The following is a 22,370-nucleotide window of genomic DNA, read 5'->3' on the forward strand; positions in this document are numbered from 1 at the left end:
CGGTGAGGTTGTGTGCGACCTCCTGTGGTAGCGCGGGCACGCCTTTCTTGGAGAAGGAGTGACGACTGGCCATCGGCTCTTGGGGCACTGCAATGGGCATAAGGTCTCGAAAATCCTCGGTCTCAAAAGGGTGTAAAGGCAGCCTTTCTGTTGCCAACAAGTTGCAGATGATGAAACTCAACCTCTTAGGCATGTCATGCCCTTCGAAAATCATGTAAAACATAGCGAGGGGACTCCAACCACAGTCTCCCTCGTTGCCACTAATTGGGCCACACACACCCCACTTGACTGGCATCAGTTGACCCCCCCTTTTGAAAAAGAAAAAGATGCTTTGCATGAAGCACTCTCAAAAATACGCGTGCCTTTCCCGTCCCCTGGCTGACCCAGGGGAAGAAAAGTCCTCTGAGAGCCATGACTTGTTCATCTTGGTTCTTTTAGAAACACAGCGAGGGGACTCCAACCACAGTCTCTCTCGTTGCCACTAATTGGGCCACACACACCCCACTTGACTGGCATCAGTTGACCCCCATATTGAAAAAGAAAAAGATGCTTTGCATGAAGCACTCTCAAAAATACGCGTGCCTTTCCCGTCCCCTGGCTGACCCAGGGGAAGAAAAGTCCTCTAGAGCCATGACTTGTTCATCTTGGTTCTTTTAGAAACACAGCGAGGGGACTCCAACCACAGTCTCCCTCGTTGTTACTAATTGGGCCACACACACCCCACTTGACTGGCATCAGTTTACCCCCCCCTTTTGAAAAAGAAAAAGATGCTTTGCATGAAGCACTCTCAAAAATACGCGTGCCTTTCCCGTCCCCTGGCTGACCCAGGGGAAGAAAAGTCCTCTGAGAGCCATGACTTGTTCATCTTGGTTCTTTTAGAAACACAGCGAGGGGACTCCAACCACAGTCTCCCTCGTTGCCACTAATTGGGCCACACACACCCCACTTGACTGGCATCAGTTGACCCCCCTTTTGAAAAAGATGCTTTGCATGAAGCACTCTCAAAGATACGCGTGCCTTTCGCCTCCCCTGGCAGACCCAGGGGAAGAAAAGTCCTCTGAGAGCCATGTCCACATTGTCAGTGGACAGACACGTGTGCTTATCTGCCAGCAGACCCCCAGCAGCACTGAAGACAGGTTCCGAGAGAACGCTGGCTGCAGGACACGACAAGATCCCCAAGGCGTACGTGGCGAGCTCAGGCAATTTATCCAGATTGGAAGCCTAAAATGAGCAGGGCTCAAGTTGCACAATAATGGCATCGATGTTTCCTTGCATATACTCATATATCTGTGTGTCCTCCTCTTTTTCCTTGTCCTGCTCTTTTGTTTTCGCATGAGTATATGTCCTTGTCACTTTCCCATGTGTTTGTGTTGTGTTGTGAGTTGTTTGTCACCTTTTGGACACCTTTGAGGGTGTTTTCTAGGTGTTTTTATGTGTTTGTGAATGCCTGCCATTGTTTCCTTTTTGGTTCGAGTTCGGTTCGCCGAACGTTCGACGAACCGAACTCGAACGGGACCTCCATTCGGCGAACCGACCTCGAGCCGAACCGGGACCGGGACTGTTGTATTCCATTAGTGCCCCACTGGTGCCAAGCTATTTCTAGCACCTCTGCATGACACCCTCCTGCTCTGTTTTTAATAAGCTATAATGATAGCAAAAAATACTGCCATTTAGTGGCATCATAGAACTGGCTGTTGTATTCTATTAGTGCCCCACTGGTGCCAAGCTATTTCTAGCACCTCTGCATGACACCCTCCTGCTCTGTTTTTAATAAGCTATAATGATAGCAAAATATACTGCCATTTAGTGGCATCATAGAACTGGCTGTTGTATTCCATTAGTGCCCCACTGGTGCCAAGCTATTTCTAGCACCTCTTCATGACACCCTCCTGCTCTGTTTTTAATAAGCTATAATGATAGCAAAAAATACTGCCATTTAGTGGCATCATAGAACTGGCTGTTGTATTCCATTAGTGCCCCACTGGTGCCAAGCTATTTCTAGCACCTCTGCATGACACCCTCCTGCACATTTAGCTATGCTAATTTTATAGCAAACTCAGGGAATTCCTTGCTGCATTTGATCATTAGGAGAGATAGAAAGTGAGGCTTCTTTTACTGTCCTGGTACCCACAGAACACGGCCACTGTACCCATCTGTCCACTTTTGCCATGCTATTTAATTTGCACAAAGAGCTGACTCTTTTTCTGCCTTCCTAAAATTGTCTGGATTACTAAGTTAGTGTTCCTTTGCTGCCAAGCAATGTACAACACATGTGCATTCTACACTCCTTTCCATTTCTGGAATGCAATTATTAACTGCAGGTAGTCCAGGCAATCTGTGACGAAGGTGCAGGCATGGATATAATGTAGCCTGCATCCAATGATGGTTCTCTCGATGTCTGACAGCTCAACAATATCTTCTGTTTCCACTTCCAAAACAAGTGATGACCTGCCAATCACACTCCCTGTTGCGGGTTAAGGAGTGGAAGTTCAGTGTGAAAAACCATGTGTGACTGCTGTCCCCACAGTCACAGAGGATGAAGAGCATGCAGATGCACTTGATGGGGCAGGCGGTGGTTGCACAGGCACGCTAGGCCGCATTGTAGCACAGTGAAATTCACATTGCGACTTATGCTACATTTTAAGTCATGTACAGGGTGGGCTCCACAGTATGCAGCAAAACCAGGCAAAAGGAAAAGGACTCTAGGCAGTTGGGTTGATAAATGTTTGTTTAACTTTACCAAAACAAACAATAAGAACCATGCATACAATTAAAATAATTGAACAATCTATTCTTTTGCCTACTACCTGCTAATCCCTCTGTGTAGCAGTAATTGTGTGTTTGTGCGTGTGTGTGTGTGTGTGCGAACACGACTTACCAGTGGCGCATCACAAGAGCTTCCAAGTTATCTACCTAAACATAGACAAAACACATGACCCCCCCTGAATACCCTTGTTAGCTGAAGCCTCACAGATAATGCAGATGATAACAGTGTGAATGCAAACCACACAGCTCTGCAACACAGTCATGGAAATCTTGAAAAGCAACAGTCAATGCAAACATGTGTTGCTGTCCCTCTATGATTTAAACTGTACGTGACAATTTGACAGTGCAGAGGCAGCAAGTCTTATTGTCTATATAGTCGGCCCACCCAGAACAGATATGTGTTTTGCTAATAAAACAAAGTGATGCGTGCCCGCATTATTGTCTGGGCACAGCCTACCGTACCCGGGTACTGTGATGTCCAGTTGCCAGAAATACAGACTTTACGCTCCTCTCACGGTAAACAGTATACAGAAAAAACAGCTGTGGAAAAACAAGCGCAATAGGGTCTTACCCCAATATGTAACGGGTGGGGAAGGGGGAGTAAACCTACTCACCAATTGTAGTTGTGAGAAGCCACAACTACTATAATCGCATATATCAACCGATCCAGGGCTGCAGCCACCAATATGGTAGATAACAGAAAGCACAAGAGAGAGGTGTTCAATGCCGCGCCAATAGATCACTTCAGAAGATGTTCAGATCAGTGTCACTTTATTGTCATTCAGGTCGACGCGTTTCTGGAGCATCTGCCCCCTTCATCAGGACCACCAGAAATAGAAATAACATCCAATCCGATTGGATGTTATTTCTATTTCTGGTGGTCCTGATGAAGGGGGCAGATGCTCCAGAAACGCGTCGACCTGAATGACAATAAAGTGACACTGATCTGAACATCTTCTGAAGTGATCTATTGGCGCGGCATTGAACACCTCTCTCTTGTGCTTTCTGGTAAACAGTATAGACAGCACCATAAGAATGTTGGTCTGTGGCACAGGATGCTGCTCACTGACGTTACAGTGCTCATCATCAAAGTACAACACAACTCCCCTCACAATTGAACGAAGTGTTTCTGCGGTGGCTCCTTGCTGTAACACACACCTTTAGCTTTTCCTTCTGTTCATAGACAGCATCTCCAAGTCCACCCCCGAAGAGCAATTTTCTATTGCTATAGTGACCAAAGGCAGATCCAAAAAAACAGCAGCCCCTTGTGTGTAGTCTGCAACAATGCATGCAATGAACGGCAAATAAGCATATTGCGTTGACAGTTGCTAAAGCTGAGCAATACACCTTCACGCTGTCAATTCATATCCATGTGATACTTCATGGAGGAAGTACTCAAAAGTGAGAGTTTTTGCCTTCTACTTACAGATTGTTGACAAATCTTACAGATTACATGACTTTGGTGATCCCTTGCGATGTCCAAAAATTCACAGGCTAGGAAAGGCTTAAAGCCCATGCGACCTGCATAGCCAACACGACATCTGCTCAGAGTCAAAGTTGTGGTCCAGGATTCAGTTGTTGACGTGCTTCCAGTACTTTGTCTCTGGCCAGGAAGACGCAACGTAACCTCGTCGTCAGTAGCATCCTCCTCCACCTCCTCTGCTGACCTCATCGACTGGCTGACTTTGGTTTGACAGTAAGTGTTGTCTCCAACCTCATCAATAACCCTGTGTGTTTTCATTCCCCTCGTCCTGAGTCCTCCGAGACAACCTCTTCCTGCCCTGACCGAATAGTAAAGTTGTCCTTCCAATCAGGTATCTGTGCTCCTCATCATGTTCCCCATTGTCTCCACCAGGAGGATTTAATTTTTGGAAATGAGGGTGTAGATTAGGCACAGCACCTTCTTCATCGGGGCCTGGATCCCAGTCACAAAGCTTCAGGCTATCTGCGCAGATCATTTCCCCTGTCTCATGGAACTCGCTACCTCAACACATTAGATTATATGCTACACACGCAAGCTTCAAACTGAATCTGAAAACTCATCTGTTCAGAAATGACTATAACCTTCAATGACACCACCACCATACGTACTTGACGCTCAACCTAAACAACTCCTACTGTCTCCTCCCAAAAATCCTTTAGAATGTAATCCCGCAAGGGCAGGGCCCTCTTCCCTCTGTACCAGTCTGTCTATAGTTACTTGTATATGTATTCTGTATGTAACCCCCTTCTCATGTACAGCACCATGGAATCAATGGTGCTCTATAAATCAATAATAATAAAAATAATAATAACTTCCTTGTCTGTACTCATTGCAGCTTTGGAGCAGACCTCTGATTCCCAGGCTATAGTGCGACTGAACAGCTATGCAAACTCAACCATCTCTGTCACCCCATACTCAGCAGGGCTGGTGGAAACTTGAGAGCTGTTAGGAAGCAAGTGCGATTGGATTGACACCACAGAGGAATGGAGTATTTGGGATCTTGAAATTGGGGTGGAGGAGAGGCCACTTTATGGAGCAATTCAGATCCATTGAAGCAGCTGCTGATTTGGCCTCATCTACATTTGTTAGCGATGGTCGTGTCCATGAAAAAAGGGATCATATCAGATTATCCATGGGAAGAAGTACACCTGTTCTTTTTGATGTTATTTGTTTTTACAAAACGGTGACGCCTTAAACGCAAGCAGCTTGCTGCGGTTTCAGTTGCGCCCAGGCATCAGCTGCCATTTAGGCCTGTGCCTCGGGTTGTCCAGCTGGCTGCCTTCTCCTCCACGTCTAAGTGTGGAGAGGCAGCTAGTGCGCATGCGTGTGCCGATTTACCCCAGCCGCAGCCTAACTCCAGTGTTTCGCCTAGTGAGTATGCTCAGCCTGACTGTGCCATTCCTGAGGCTAAGTCTTCATTTCGGGCTACAGCGCATGCTCCCACACTTAGTGCGAAAAGCCTCTTTGCACAGGTACTTGCACTCCGTGCCGGGTCTAAGTCCTGTGTTGTGCATAGACACCATGCTAAAGCTGATAGTCTTTTTTCAGAGACTGTATTTCATGCAACTTACCATGGTCAGGCACTTACTGCATCAGAAACTAGGTCCGGAAATGAACTTCTTGGCCCTGCCCCTGATGTGGGGGGCCCATTTAGACCACAGGGCATCAGGTGTCCTGACGATGTGGCCAGGCCACTCCCAAATGGCTTGCAGAGGCCCGCCCCTATGACTTGTCACCTCATTATTGATGGTCAGACGATGACTGGTGAGGTGTTTGGGTCATGACAGCCATGAGGTCATCATTGAAGTTGCGGTTCCAAATAGGACGCTAGTTATGCCACTCATGACGTATCACTCTGCTTTTGTCTCCAGGAGGTGCATTGTGGTCCACCCTGGTTTGGGGCGGACCCAGGTTATAGAAGGGGCTGGAGACAACAAGGAGGTGCGCAGTCTTCTATTATGCTCCGAAAGAGCACACCTCCATGTGTTCAACCCATTGCGGCTTTAGGCCAGAGGTAGGCAGGGATAGGGCGTCGATGCAGGCCGCCACCACAGTTGGTAACGCAGAACGGTTAAGACCAGCTCCTGTCCTACAAGTCCTGCTTGTGCAGCCCAGTGGCTTTAACAGGCCTGCTGCTGCTGATGCGCCTGCTGTTCACAGGTGTGGCCCCAATGCACACGGTCAGCGCACTGAATGGCCCCTGTGATGTTAACAGGGAGTTCCTGGGCTGGGTGGGCGTGTGGACCCTGTGACGCTAACAGGGCTCCCAGTCTCAAGATCCGAGTGGCGTCTAACTTGGTTCAGGCTACTATTAGTTTCATAGCCACACAGCTCTGTATCCTCCACCGAACCTTCCAGTTGCCAACCTCTCCTTTTCCATCTGGGAGCACGGTGGACACTGACTGCTGATGGGGATATATACTTTTCTCTTTCTTTTCTTATTAATTTTCGTCATATAGCGGTAACATAGTATATACCACCTTATCCAAATCTGCCAGTCCCACTATAACAGATGGTGTTTCTTCATCAAATGTTACTTTTGCTTAACCACCAAACCCACGGACCAAAAATTTTTTCCCCTTTCCAACACACCTGTTCCCCTTTTCACCCGCATCTGTCCTTTTTCAACTCATTTTGTATATGACCAAAAGTGCAACTCTGCAGGGACACCGTACTCAATGGCATCTCAGCACAACAGCCAGCCCTCGGTCCCTCAGATGTGGACAAGTAAAAGACCATTTCCTCCTATCCATGACAAACCGTTGAGATTCACTCTGTGCAGCACTGGTGTTTAGTGGAAAAGCAGATCGAAGATTGCGTAACACCTTCTGAAGATACTCCTGTACACGTGCGTCCCTTTATATGGCAGGAATTATTTCCTCAAATTTTGTCTTGTACCGGGGATCTAACAGTGTGGCAACCCAGTAGTTAGCATTACTTCGAATTCGTACAATCCGAGGGTCATGTTGTAGGTAGTGCAGCAAGAAGACGCTCATGTGTCTTGTGCATCCAGGAGGACCAAGTCCTTGGTGTGTTGGTGGCAGAGAGGTGAGAATCGTGCCTCCTTCCTCTGCCCTCTCCCCCCAACCTCGCACAACCGAAATGTGAGCAAGCTCTCACTCATCTGCTGAGTCTTACATGCCCATCGCAAGTTCGTCCTCCATTTCTTCATGGCTCCTGCACCTTCCTCAACAATTTTTGCTGATACTATGCGCCCTTGTTAATCCCTATCCCCCACCATAACTGCTGCCTAGGTGCCGCTTACCGTATGGACCTTGTAGATCTTATTATCCCTTCTGCATATGACTCCTCCTGTACTTCCTCACCTTCCTCTTGGACCAATACCTGACTCCGTATAATGCTTACAGTGTGCTCCATCATGTAGATGACCAGAATTGTCACGCTGAGAATGGCATTGCCAGTGCTAAACATCTTCGTCGACATTTGGAAATTGTGTAGAAGGGTGCATAGGTCCTTGATCTGACACCACTCCAGCAGCGTGATCTGCACCACCTCTGGATCAAGTTAGCCCAGGGTATACGTCATACCGTATTTCAGCAGGGCTCTGCGGTGCTGCCACACACGCTGCAACATGTGCAGATTCCAATTCCTGCGTGTCGGAACATCGCATTTCCGGCGTTTAACCGCCAGACCCTAAGACTTCCGGAGCGATGAAAGTTGTTGAGCTGCTGGGTGCGAAGGATGAAAGTGAGCACATAGCAGCGTGCCCGCTGCACAAGGCCATGTAGGCCGGGATGGTATTTTAAAAATTGCTGGACAACCAGGTTCAACACGTGAGCCATACAAGGCACGTGTGTCACATTGCCCTGAAGAAGGGTCGCAGACTGGTTTGCATCATTGTCGCACCCGACCTTTCCTGACTGCTGGTTGACTGTAGACAACCATTGATGAAACTCGGTCTCACTCTCCAGAGCTAACCATCCACAATTCCTCAGCGGTGTCTCACATTTCCCCTACATTTCAAAGTAAACATTTGACCGCCTGATGGCCTTGAGCTCTGCTGCCAGCATAGTAAGGAGGTGTGTGGGATTCCTTGGGCGCAGTTACAAGGAAGGGTGGCCTGACCACACAGGGTTTGGGCCGAGGTGGAGGACCCACACGAGGTTGAGGAGGCAGAAGCAGTGGAGGAACTTGTACATACAGAGGAAGGATTGACACACAAGTCGTGGGGACGGCAAGACTTGTACAGCAAACCCTTCTCCATCTCTCACCATAGTTACCCAGTGCCCAGTCAGCAACATGTAACTCCCCTGTCCATGCTTACTGGTCCAAGTATCTGTGTTGAAATGCACCCTGTCACACACAGAGTTTCTCAAGGAATCGGTGAGGTTGTGTGCGACCTCCTGTGGTAGCGCGGGCATGCCTTTCTTGGAGAAGGAGTGACGACTGGCCATCGGCTCTTGGGGCACTGCAATGGGCATAAGGTCTCGAAAATCCTCGGTCTCAAAAGGGTGTAAAGGCAGCCTTTCTGTTGCCAACAAGTTGCAGATGATGAAACTCAACCTCTTAGGCATGTCATGCCCTTCGAAAATCATGTAAACATAGCGAGGGGACTCCAACCACAGTCTCCCTTGTTGCCACTAATTGGGCCACACACACCCCACTTGACTGGCATCAGTTGACCCCCCCTTTTGAAAAAGAAAAAGATGCTTTGCATGAAGCACTCTCAAAAATACGCGTGCCTTTCCCGTCCCCTGGCTGACCCAGGGGAAGAAAAGTCCTCTGAGAGCCATGACTTGTTCATCTTGGTGCTTTTAGAAACACAGCGAGGAGACTCCAACCACAGTCTCTCTCGTTGCCACTAATTGGGCCACACACACCCCACTTGACTGGCATCAGTTGACCCCCATATTGAAAAAGAAAAAGATGCTTTGCATGAAGCACTCTCAAAAATACGCGTGCCTTTCCCGTCCCCTGGCTGACCCAGGGGAAGAAAAGTCCTCTGAGAGCCATGACTTGTTCATCTTGGTTCTTTTAGAAACACAGCGAGGGGACTCCAACCACAGTCTCCCTCGTTGCCACTAATTGGGCCACACACACCCCACTTGACTGGCATCAGTTGACCCCCCTTTTGAAAAAGAAAAAGATGCTTTGCATGAAGCACTCTCAAAAATACGCGTGTCTTTCGCCTCCCCTGGCAGACCCAGGGGAAGAAAAGTCCTCTGAGAGCCATGTCCACATTGTCAGTGGACAGACACGTGTGCTTATCTGCCAGCAGACCCCCAGCAGCACTGAAGACAGATTCCGAGAGAACGCTGGCTGCAGGACACGACAAGATCCCCAAGGCGTACGTGGCGAGCTCAAGCAATTTATCCAGATTGGAAGCCTAAAATGAGCAGGGCTCAAGTTGCACAATAATGGCATCGATGTTTCCTTGCATATACTCATATATCTGTGTGTCCTCCTCTTTTTCCTTGTTCTGCTCTTTTGTTTTCGCATGAGTATATGTCCTTGTCACTTTCCCATGTGTTTGTGTTGTGAGTTGTTTGTCACCTTTTGGACACCTTTGAGGGTGTTTTCTAGGTGTTTTTATGTGTTTGTGAACGCCTGCCATTGTTTCCTATGCGGTTCGTCGAACCGAACTCGAACGGGACCTGCATTCGCCGAACCGACCTCGAGCCGAACTGGGACCAGTTCGCTCATCTCTACCCAGGACCTTCTGCGGGTTAAGCAGACATGATGACCACTACACTATGAAACCTGACGAAAAGTTACTGTGTATTGGCTAGCAGAGCAGAATTGTGACTGACGGGGCCTTTTTATTGCTGAAGGAAAGTATTTTTGGTTAATGAAACATTTACAATTTTTATTACATATTTTACCAGTTTTATTCCTACAAAGGGATTTTGCTAAAATGGAAGTTTACATTGAATGTGTTACTTTTTTCTCCATAGTTTGGTCTTTTGCTTTTGTTTTTATGGGAACTATATATTTTGAAACAAACAGGATTTTTATAATATGGGATTATGTTTTCTGCTAAAATGGTCAATAAAAAAGAAACCCAAAATCGTAGTTCTCTTGGTGATGGAAGAAAAAATGTATTGTCATTTGGCAATGAAACCAAGAATTTCACATATTACAAGTCGATAGGAAATTACTTCAACACCAAAAATGGATTGGTTTAACTGGGGTTGAACCCAGGACCTTCAGCGTATGAAGCAAACGTGATGACCTCTACACTATGAAACCTTTGAAATCCTGCAAAGTAATGGTAATTAGAGACGAGTTTTCACCGCCAGGGGAAAAAAAACAAATTCGTAGCTCTGTTGGTGATAGAAGCCAAAACATCCCGTCATTCGGCAACAAAGCCAAGAACTTCATATATTGCAGGTTGATAGGGTTTTATTTCAACACCACGAACAGATAGGTTTTACTGGGGATTGAACCCAAGACCTTCTGCGTGTAAAGCAAACGTGATTTCCACTACACTATGAAACCTTTGAAAGGCTGCAAAGTAATGGCAATTAGAGACGAGTTTTGACCGCCAGGGAAAAAAATAACAAATTTGTAGCTCTGTTGGTGATGGAAGCCAAAACATCCCATCATTCGGCAACAAAGCCAAGAACTTCATATATTGTAGTTTTATTGGGTATTATTTCAACACCAAGAACAGATTGGTTTTACTGGGGATTGCACGCAGGACCTTCTGCATGTGAAGCAGACGTGATGACCACTACACTATGAAACCTTCGAAATCCTGCAAAGTAGAGGCAATTAGAGACGAGTTTTGACCGCCAGGGGAAAAAAAACAAATTCGTAGTTCTGTTGGTGATGGAAGCTAAAACATCCCGTTATTCGGCAACAAAGCCAAGAACTTTATATATTGCAGGTTGATAGGATATAATTTCAACACCAAGAACACATGGGTTTCATTGGGGATTGAACCCAAGACCTTCTGCGTGTAAAGCAGACGTGATGACCACTACTCTATGAAACCTGATGGAAAGTTACTGTGTATTGGCTAGCAGAGCAGAATTGTGACTGACGGGGCCTTTTTATTGCTGAAGGAAAGTATTTTTGGTTAATGAAACATTTACAATTTTTATTACATATTTTACCAGTTTTATTCCTACAAGGGATTTTGCTTAAATTGAAGTTTATATTGAATGTGTTACTTTTTTCTCCATAGTTTAGTCTTTTGCTTTTGTATTTATGGGAACTATATATTTTGAAACAAACAGGATTTTAATAATATGGGATTATGTTTTCTGCTAAAATGGTCAATAAAAAAGAAACCCAAAATCGTAGTTCTCTTTGTGATGGAAGCCAAAATGTATTGTCATTTGGCAACGAAACCAAGAATTTCACATATTACAAGTCGATAGAAAATTACTTCAACACCAAAAACAGATTGGTTTCACTGGGGATTGAACCCAGAACCTTCCGCGTGTGAAGCCGACATGATGACCACTACACTATGAAACCTTTGAAATCCTGCAAAGTAATGGCAATTAGAGACGAGTTTTGACCGCCAGGGGAAAAAAAACAAATTCGTAGCTCTGTTGGTGATGGAAGCTAAAACATCCCGTTATTCGGCAACAAAGGCAAGAACTTTATATATTGCAGGTTGATAGGGTATTATTTCAACACCAAGAACACATGGGTTTCACTGGGGATTGAACCCAGGACCTTCTGCGTGTAAAGCAGACGTGATTTCCACTACACTATGAAACCTTTGAAAGCCTGCAAAGTAATGGCAATTAGAGACGAGTTTTGACCGCCAGGGAAAAAAAAAAAACAAATTCGTAGCTCTGTTGGTGATGGAAGCCAAAACATCCCATCATTCGGCAACAAAGCCAAAAACTTCATATATTGTAATTTAATTGGGTATTATTTCAACACCAAGAACAGATTGGTTTTACTGGAGATTGAACGCAGGACCTTTAGCGTGTTAAGCAGATGTGATGACCACTACTCTATGAAACCAGATGGAAAGTTACTGTGTATTGGCTAGCAGAACAGAATTGTAACTTGCGGGGCGTTTTTATTGCTGAAGGAAAGTATTTTTGGTTAATGAAACATTTACAATTTTTATCACATATTTTACCAGTTTTATTCCTACAAAGGGATTTTGCTTAAATGGAAGTTTACATTGAATGTGTTACTTTTTTCTACATAGTTTAGTCGTTTGCTTTTGTATTTAAAGGAACTATATATTTTGAAACAAACAGGATTTTTATAATATGGGATTATGTTTTCTGCTAAAATGGTCAATAAAAAAGAAACCCAAAATCGTAGTTCTCTTGGTGAGGGAAGCCAAAATATATTATCAGTTGGCAACAAAACAAAAAATTTCATATAATACAGGTTGATAGCAAATTACTTCAACAGCGAAAACGGCTTGTTTTTACTGGGGATTGAACCCAGGACCTTCTGCGTGTGAAGTAGACGTGATGACCACTCCACTATGAAACCTATGAAATCCTGCAAAGTAATGGCATTTAGAGACGAGTTTTGACCGCCAGGGGAAAAAAAATAAAATAATTTGTAGTTCTGTTTGTGATGGAAGCCAAAACATACCATCATTCGGCAACAATGCCGAGAACTTCATATAGTGTAGTTGGATAGCATATTATTTCAACACTAAGAACAGATTGGTTTCACTGGGGATTGAACCCAGGACCTTCTGGGTGTTAAGCAGACGTGATGACCACTACACTATGAAACCTGACGAAAAGTTACTGTGTATTGGCTAATAGAGCAGAATTGTGACTGACGAGGCCTTTTTATTGCTGAAGGAAAGTATTTTTGGTTAATGAAACATTTACAATTATTATTACATATTTTACCAGTTTTATTCCTACAAAGGGATTTTGCTTAAATTGAAGTTTATATTGAATGTGTTACTTTTTTCTCCATAGTTTGGTCTTTTGCTTTTGTATTTATGGGAACTATATATTTTGAAACAAATAGGATTTTTATAATATGGGATTATGTTTTTAACCAAAAAAGTATTTTTGGTTAATGAAACATTTACAATTATTATTACATATTTTACCAGTTTTATTCCTACAAAGGGATTTAGCTTAAATCCACTACACTATGAAACCTTTGAAATCCTGCAAAGTAATGGCAATTAGAGACGAGTTTTGACCGCCAGGGGAAAAAAAACAAATTCGTAGCTCTGTTGGTGATGGAAGCTAAAACATCCCGTTATTTGGCATTAATGCCAAGAACTTTATATACTGCAGGTTGATAGGGGATTATTTCAACACCAAGAACACATGGGTTTCACTGGGGATTGAACCCAGGACCTTCTGCGTGTAAAGCAGACGTGATTTCCACTACACTATGAAACCTTAGAAAGCCTGCAAAGTAATGGCAATTAGAGACGAGTTTTGACTGCCAGGGAAAAAAAAAATAATTTGTAGTTCTGTTTGTGATGGAAGCCAAAACATCCCGTCATTCGGCAACAAAGCCGAGAACTTCCAATATTGTAGTTGGATAGCGTATTATTTTAACACTAAGAACAGATTTGTTTCACTGGGGATTGAACTCAGGACCTTCTGCGTGTTAAGCAGACGTGTGACCACTACACTATGAAACCTGACAAAAAGTTACTGTGTATTGGCTAGCAGAGCAGAATTGTGACTGACGGGGCCGTTTTATTGCTGAAGGAAAGTATTTTTAGTTAATGAAACATTTACAATTATTATTACATATTTTACCAGTTTTATTGCTACAAAGGGATTTTGCTTAAATTGAAGTTTATATTGAATGTGTTACTTTTTTCTCCATAGTTTGGTCTTTTGCTTTTGTATTTATGGGAACTATATAATTTGAAACAAGTAGGATTTTTATAATATGGGATTATGTTTTCTGCTAAAATGGTCAATAAAAAAGAAACCCAAAATCGTAGTTCTCTTTGTGAAGGAAGCCAAAATGTATTGTCATTTGGCAATGAAACCAAGAATTTCACATATTACAAGTCGATAGGAAATTACTTCAACACCAAAAACAGATTGGTTTCACTGGGGATTGAACCCAGGACCTTCTGCGTGTGAAGCAGACGTGATGACCACTCCACTATGAAACCTTTGAAATCCTGCAAAGTAATGGCAATTAGAGACGAGTTTTGACTGCCACGGGAAAAAAAACAAATTCGTAGCTCTGTTGGTGATGGAAGCTAAAACATCCCGTTATTCGGCTACAAAGCCAAGAACTTTATATACTGCAGGTTGATAGGGGATTATTTCAACACCAAGAACACATGGGTTTTACTGGGGATTGAACCCAGGACCTTCTGCGTGTAAAGCAGACGTGATTTCCACTACACTATGAAACCTTTGAAAGCCTGCAAAGTAATGGCAATTAGAGACGAGTTTTGACCGCCAGGGAAAAAAAAACAAAATCGTAGCTCTGTTGGGGATGGAAGCCAAAACATCCCATCATTCGGCAACAAAGCCAAGAACTTTATATATTGTAGTTTTATTGAGTATTATTTCAACACCAAGAACAGATTGGTTTTACTGGGGATTGAACGCAGGACCTTCTGCGTGTGAAGTAGCCGTGATGACGACTCCACTATGAAACCTGTGAAATCCTGCAAAGTAATGGCATTTAGAGACGAGTTTTGACCGCCAGGGGAAAAAAAAAAATAATTTGTAGTTCTGTTTGTGATGGAAGCCAAAACATCCCGTCATTCGGCAACAAAGCCGAGAACTTCAAATATTGTAGTTGGATAGCGTATTTTTTCAACACTAAGAACAGATTTGTTTCACTGGGGATTGAACTCAGGACCTTCTGCGTGTTATGCAGACGTGTGACCACTACACTATGAAACCTGACAAAAAGTTACTGTGTATTGGCTAGCAGAGCAGAATTGTGACTGACGGGGCCGTTTTATTGCTGAAGGAAAGTATTTTTAGTTAATGAAACATTTACAATTATTATTACATATTTTACCAGTTTTATTGCTACAAAGGGATTTTGCTTAAATTGAAGTTTATATTGAATGTGTTACTTTTTTCTCCATAGTTTGGTCTTTTGCTTTTGTATTTATGGGAACTATATAATTTGAAACAAGTAGGATTTTTATAATATGGGATTATGTTTTCTGCTAAAATGGTCAATAAAAAAGAAACCCAAAATCGTAGTTCTCTTTGTGAAGGAAGCCAAAATGTATTGTCATTTGGCAATGAAACCAAGAATTTCACATATTACAAGTCGATAGGAAATTACTTCAACACCAAAAACAGATTGGTTTCACTGGGGATTGAACCCAGGACCTTCTGCGTGTGAAGCAGACGTGATGACCACTCCACTATGAAACCTTTGAAATCCTGCAAAGTAATGGCAATTAGAGACGAGTTTTGACCGCCAGGGGAAAAAAAACAAATTCGTAGCTCTGTTGGTGATGGAAGCTAAAACATCCCGTTATTCGGCAACAAAGCCAAGAACTTTATATACTGCAGGTTGATAGGGGATTATTTCAACACCAAGAACACATGGGTTTCACTGGGGCTTGAACCCAGGACCTTCTGCGTGTAAAGCAGACGTGATTTCCACTACACTATGAAACCTTAGAAAGCCTGCAAAGTAATGGCAATTAGAGATGAGTTTTGACTGCCAGGGAAAAAAAAACCAATTTCGTAGCTCTGTTGGGGATGGAAGCCAAAACATCCCATCATTCGGCAACAAAGCCAAGAACTTCATATATTGTAGTTTAATTGAGTATCATTTCAACACCAAGAACAGTTTGGTTTTACTGGGGATTGAACGGAGGACCTTCTGCGTGTTAAGCAGACGTGATGACCACTACCCTATGAAACCTGATGGAAAGTTACTGTGTATTGGCAAGCAGAGCAGAATTGTGACTGACGGGGCCTTTTTATTGCTGAAGGAAAGTATTTTTGGTTAATGAAACATTTACAATTTTTATTACATATTTTACCAGTTTTATTCCTACAAAGGGATTTTGCTTAAAAGGAAGTTTACATTGAATGTGTTACTTTTTTCCACATAGTTTAGTTGTTTGCTTTTGTATTTAAAGGAACTATATATTTTGAAACAAACAGGATTTTTATAATATGGGATTATGTTTTCTGCTAAAATGGTCAATAAAAAAGAAACCCAAAATCGTAGTTCTCTTTGTGATGGAAGCCAAAATGTATTGTCATTTGGCAACGAAACCAAGAATTTCACATATTACAAGTCGATAGGAAATTACTTCAACACCAAAAACAGATTGGTTTCACTGGGGATTGAACCCAAGACCTTCAGCGTGTGAAGCAGACGTGATGACCACTACACTAAGAAGCCTTTGCAATCCTGCAAAGTAATGGCAATTAGAGACGAGTTTTGACCATCAGGGGAAAAAAACAAATTCGTAGCTCTGTTGGTGATGGAAGCTAAAACATCCCGTTATTCGGCAACAAAGCCAACAACTTTATATACTGCAGGTTGATAGGGGATTATTTCAACACCAAGAACACATGGGTTTCACTGGGGATTGAACCCAGGTCCTTCTGCGTGTAAAGCAGACGTGATTTCCACTACACTATGAAACCTTTGAAAGCCTGCAAAGTAATGGCAATTAGAGACGAGTTTTGACCGCCAGGGAAAAAAAAAAACAAATTCGTAGCTCTGTTGGGGATGGAAGCCAAAACATCCCATCATTCGGCAACAAAGCCAAGAACTTCATATATTGTAGTTTAATTGAGTATTATTTCAACACCAAGAACAGATTGGTTTTACTGGGGATTGAACGCAGGACCTTCTGCGTGTTAAGCAGACGTGATGACCACTACTCTATGAAACCTGATGGAAAGTTACTGTGTATTGGCTAGCAGAGCAGAATTGTGACTGACGGGGCCTTTTTATTGCTGAAGGAAAGTATTTTTGGTTAATGAAACATTTACAATTTTTATTACATATTTTACCAGTTTTATTCCTACAAAGGGATTTTGCTTAAAAGGAAGTTTACATTGAACGTGTTACTTTTTTCCACATAGTTTAGTTGTTTGCTTTTGTATTTAAAGGAACTATATATTTGGAAACAAACAGGATTTTTATAATATGGGATTATGTTTTCTGCTAAAATGGTCAATAAAAAAGAAACCCAAAATCGTAGTTCTCTTGGTGAGGGAAGCCAAAATATATTATCAGTTGGCAACAAAACCAAGAATTTCATATATTACAGGTTGATAGCAAATTACTTCAACAGCGAAAACGGCTTGTTTTTACTGGGTATTGAACCCAGGACCTTCTGCGTGTGAAGCAGACGTGATGACCACTCCACTATGAAACCTGTGAAATCCTGCAAAGTAATGGCATTTAGAGACGAGTTTTGACCGCCAGGGGAAAAAAAAAATTAAATTTGTAGTTCTGTTTGTGATGGAAGCCAAAACATACCGTCATTCGGCAACAATGCCGAGAACTTCATATATTGTAGTTGGATAGCGTATTATTTCAACACTAAGTACAGATTGGTTTCACTGGGGATTGAACCCAGGACTTTCTGCGTGTTAAGCAGACGTGATGACCACTACACTATGAAACCTGACGAAAAGTTACTTTGTATTCGCTAGCAGAGCAGAATTGTGACTGACGGGGCCTTTTTATTGCTGAAGGAAAGTATTTTTGGTTAATGAAACATTTACAATTATTATTACATATTTTACCAGTTTTATTCCTACAAAAGGATTTTGCTTAAACTGAAGTTTATATTGAATACGTTACTTTTTTCTCCATAGTTTGGTCTTTTGCTTTTGTATTTATGGGAACTATATATTTTGAAACAAATAGGATTTTTATAATATGGGATTATGTTTTCTGCTAAAATGGTCAATAAAAAAGAAACCCAAAATCGTAGTTCTCTTTGTGATGGAAGCCAAAATGTATTGTCATTTGGCAACGAAACCAAGAATTTCACATATTACAAGTCGATAGGAAATTACTTCAACACCAAAAACAGATTGGTTTCACTGGGGATTGAACCCAGGATCTTCTGCGTGTGAAGCAGACGTGATGACCACTACACTATGAAACCTTTGAAAGCCTGCAAAGTAATGGCAATTAGAGTCGAGTTTTGACCGCCAGGGGAAATAAAACAAATTCGTACCTCTGTTGGGGATGGAAGCCAAAACATCCCATCATTCGGCAACAAAGCCAAGAACTTCATATATTGTAGTTTAATTGAGTATTATTTCAACACCAAGAACAGATTGGTTTTACTAGAGATTGAATGCAGGACCTTCTGCGTGTTAAGCAGACGTGATGACCACTACTCTATGAAACCTGATGAAAAGTTACTGTGTATTGGCTAGCAGAGCAGAATTGTGACTGACGGGGCCTTTTTATTGCTGAAGGAAAGTATTTTTTGTTAATGAAACATTTACAATTTTTATTACATATTTTACCAGTTTTATTCCTACAAAGGGATTTTGCTTAAAAGGAAGTTTACATTGAATGTGTTACTTTTTTCCACATAGTTTAGTTGTTTGCTTTTGTATTTAAAGGAACTATATATTTTGAAACAAACAGGATTTTTATAATATGGGATTATGTTTTCTGCTAAAATGGTCAATAAAAAAGAAACCCAAAATCGTAGTTCTCTTGGTGATAAAAGCCAAAATATATTATCAGTTGTCAACAAAACAAAGAATTTCATATGTTACAGGTTGATAGCTAATTACTTCAACAGCGAAAACGGCTTGCTTTTACTGGGGATTGAACCCAGGACCTTCTGCGTGTGAAGTAGACGTGATGACGACTCCACTATGAAACCTGTGAAATCCTGCAAAGTAATGGCATTTAGAGACGAGTTTTGACCGTTAGGGAAAAAAAAAAAAATAATTTGTAGTTCTGTTTGTGATTGAAGCCAAAACATTCCGTCATACGGCAACAAAGCTGAGAACTTCATATATTGTAGTTGGATAGCGTATTATTTCAACACTAAGAACAGATTGGTTTCACTGGGGATTGAACCCAGGACCTTCTGCGTGTTAAGCAGACATGATGACCACTACACTATGAAACCTGCCGAAAAGTTACTGTGTATTGGCTAGTAGAGCAGAATTGTGACTCACGGGGCCTTTTTATTGCTGAAGGAAAGTATTTTTGGTTAATGAAACATTTACAATTATTATTACATATTTTACCAGTTTTATTCCTACAAAGGGATTTTGCCTAAATTGAAGTTTATATTGAATGTGTTACTTTTTTCTCCATAGTTTGGTCTTTTGCTTTTGTATTTATGGGAATTATATATTTTGAAACAAATAGGATTTTTATAATATAGGATTATGTTTTTGTGCTAAAATGGTCAATAAAAAAGAAACCCAAAATCGTAGTTCTCTTTGTGATGGAAGCCAAAATGTATTGTCATTTGGCAACGAAATTAAGAATTTCACATATTACAAGTCGATAGGAAATTACTTCAACACCAAAAACAGATTGGTTTCACTGGGGATTGAGCGCAGGACCTTCTGCGTGTTAAGCAGACATGATGACCACTACTCTATGAAACCTGATGGAAAGTTACTGTGTATTGGCCAGCAGAGCAGAATTGTGACTGACGGGGCCTTTTTATTGCTGAAGGAAAGTATTTTTGGTTAATGAAACATTTACAATTTTTATTACATATTTTACCAATTTTATTCCTACAAAGGGATTTTGCTTAAAAGGAAGTTTACATTGAATGTGTTACTTTTTTCCACATAGTTTAGTTGTTTGCGTTTGTATTTAAAGGAACTATATATTTTGAAACAAACAGGATTTTTATAATATGGGATTATGTTTTCTGCTAAAATGGTCAATAAAAAAGAAACCCAAAATCGTAGTTCTCTTGGTGATGGAAGCCAAAATATATTATCAGTTGGCAACAAAACAAAGAATTTCATATGTTACAGGTTGATAGCAAATTACTTCAACAGCGAAAACGGCTTGTTTTTACTGGGGATTGAACCCAGGACCTTCTGCGTGTGAAGTAGACGTGATGATGACTCCACTATGAAACCTGTGAAATCCGGCAAAGTAATGGCATTTAGAGACGAGTTTTGACCGCCAGGGGAAAAAAAAAAAAAATAATTTGTAGATCTGTTTGTGATGGAAGCCAAAACATCCCGTCATTCGGCAACAAAGCCGAGAACTTCATATTTTGTAGTTGGATAGCGTATTATTTCAACACTAAGAACAGATTGGTTTCACTGGGGATTGAACCCAGGACCTTCTGCGTGTTAAGCAGACGTGATGACCACTACACTATGAAACCTGACAAAAAGTTACTGTGTATTGGCTAGCAGAGCAGAATTGTGACTGACGGGGCCTTTTTATTGCTGAAGGAAAGTATTGTTGGTTAATGAAACATTTACAATTAATATTACATATTTTACTAGTGATGAGCGAGTACTAAAAAGCTCGGGTGCTCGAGGCTCGGGCCGAGCATCACAAGATACTCGTGTACTCGGCCCGAGCACCGAGCCCAATGTTATCCTATGGGAGACCCGAGTATTTTTGTGAAATGACCCCCGGCAGCATGTAGAAACCCTAAAAATGGCACAAAAGTCTCAGAAGAGTGCTCAAATGACATGGCAACAGCATGGGGAAGACCCCTTGAAGCATTTATCACTCAAAAGTCACAGCTGTGAACAATTTTGTCCGCGTTTTACGCCATTTTTACGGACTCACCAGAAAACCTTCCAAAATGACCCCAAAATGATTTTTCATGGCAGAAATGTTAAGGGCACATACCCAATAGTGAGATAGAGCTGGTGTATGTTACTTTTTGAGATTAATACATGAAAGATTTTACGTAAAACATTGTGTGGCACTCCGATGTCCCTGAGAAGAGACGTACATGAAGGCCTCTTGAGTCTAATGTGCCCATTTTGAGGAAGTGAGTCTTTGTAGTATTTTCCTTTGCCAGGGCAGTCCAAAATTGTGAGGTTCACCAATGCCCCTGCATACACATGTGCATGAGGGCCTGTAAACCTGAAGTGCCCATTGTAAGGAAGTGGGTCTATTGTAGTATAGCCCTTTGGCAGGGCAGCCAAAAATTGGGAGGCTCCACGTTGTCCCTGGATAGAGACGTGCATGAGGGCCTGTAAACATGAAGTGCCCATTGTAAGGAAGTGGGTCTATTGTAGTATAGCCCTTAGGCAGGGCAGCCAAAAATTGGGAGGCTCCACGTTGTCCCTGGATAGAGACGTGCATGAGGGCCTGTAAACATGAAGTGCCCATTGTAAGGAAGTGGGTCTATTGTAGTATAGCCCTTAGGCAGGGCAGCCAAAAATTGGGAGGCTCCACGTTGTCCCTGGATAGAGACGTGCATGAGGGCCTGTAAACATGAAGTGCCCATTGAAAGGAAGTGGGTCTATTGTAGTATAGCCCTTTGGCAGGGCAGCCAAAAATTGGGAGGCTCCACGTTGTCCCTGGATAGAGACCTGTTAGGTTCTTAGTGCCTCCGTGCTTGCATTTAAAAACCGCACGTGTGTGCCTGTTGGTGGCAGCTTTCCGCTGCACTTGTGTGCGTTTTGCAAAAACTTGGATATAACGCACAAGTCTAATGAATACACATCAGCACAGCATTGCAAAATGCGCAAGGGCATTGTCAACGAACAAGGAAGTGGACGTGATGGTGGTGAAGGCAGAGACCGAGGTCGTGTGCAAGCTCTAATTTCGCCACAACAAAGGGCCACATCTACTCGCTCGCACGTCCTGTCCCAAATCCTTGGGGACTGCAGCAGTACACCGCTCTTGAACCAAGACCAGTGTCAACAGGTTGTTAGTTGGATAGTGGATAATGCTTCCAGTCAGATTGGCACCACCACAAACACTCTGTCTTCCACACGGTCAAGTGTCAGTAGCCGTGATACTGCACCGCACATTTTAGAACCTGATCCTCCTTCCTACCACCAGGCCGAGTACACGTCCACGGACATTACTGATCCCACACTTGGACACTCGGAAGAGCTGTTCATTCACGTTTCCATTCACACATTCTGGCCTCTCGCCAGCTCCTGTTGAAGTGGGCCATGACTAGATTGTATGTACAGATGCCCAAATATTTGAGCAGCCACGTTCTCACGAAGTTGGCAACGTGTCTCAACAAGGGGTGGACGATGATGAGACACAATTGTCAGGAAGTCAGGAGGAGCAG

The 22,370-nt window shown here is 42.6% G+C and overlaps 6 non-coding genes across 6 annotated transcripts; all 6 read right to left on the minus strand.

The window, feature by feature from the left end:
- Nucleotides 1-11,871: 11,871 nt before the first annotated feature.
- Nucleotides 11,872-11,944, minus strand: TRNAV-UAC (transfer RNA valine (anticodon UAC)). The gene has a single exon. It is a non-coding gene; the product is annotated as a tRNA-Val (tRNA).
- Nucleotides 11,945-13,496: 1,552 nt separating this feature from the next.
- TRNAV-UAC (transfer RNA valine (anticodon UAC)) lies at nucleotides 13,497-13,569 on the minus strand. The gene has a single exon. It is a non-coding gene; the product is annotated as a tRNA-Val (tRNA).
- A 2,150-nt stretch (nucleotides 13,570-15,719) lies between these two features.
- TRNAV-UAC (transfer RNA valine (anticodon UAC)) lies at nucleotides 15,720-15,792 on the minus strand. Its single transcript has one exon. It is a non-coding gene; the product is annotated as a tRNA-Val (tRNA).
- A 914-nt stretch (nucleotides 15,793-16,706) lies between these two features.
- On the minus strand, nucleotides 16,707-16,779 carry TRNAV-UAC (transfer RNA valine (anticodon UAC)). Its single transcript has one exon. It is a non-coding gene; the product is annotated as a tRNA-Val (tRNA).
- Nucleotides 16,780-19,177: 2,398 nt separating this feature from the next.
- TRNAV-AAC (transfer RNA valine (anticodon AAC)) lies at nucleotides 19,178-19,250 on the minus strand. The gene has a single exon. It is a non-coding gene; the product is annotated as a tRNA-Val (tRNA).
- Nucleotides 19,251-20,410: 1,160 nt separating this feature from the next.
- TRNAV-AAC (transfer RNA valine (anticodon AAC)) lies at nucleotides 20,411-20,483 on the minus strand. The gene has a single exon. It is a non-coding gene; the product is annotated as a tRNA-Val (tRNA).
- Nucleotides 20,484-22,370: the final 1,887 nt, after the last annotated feature.

This window comes from Anomaloglossus baeobatrachus, chromosome 2, assembly GCF_048569485.1.
Source record: "Anomaloglossus baeobatrachus isolate aAnoBae1 chromosome 2, aAnoBae1.hap1, whole genome shotgun sequence".
Taxonomy (NCBI): Eukaryota; Metazoa; Chordata; class Amphibia; order Anura; family Aromobatidae; genus Anomaloglossus; species Anomaloglossus baeobatrachus.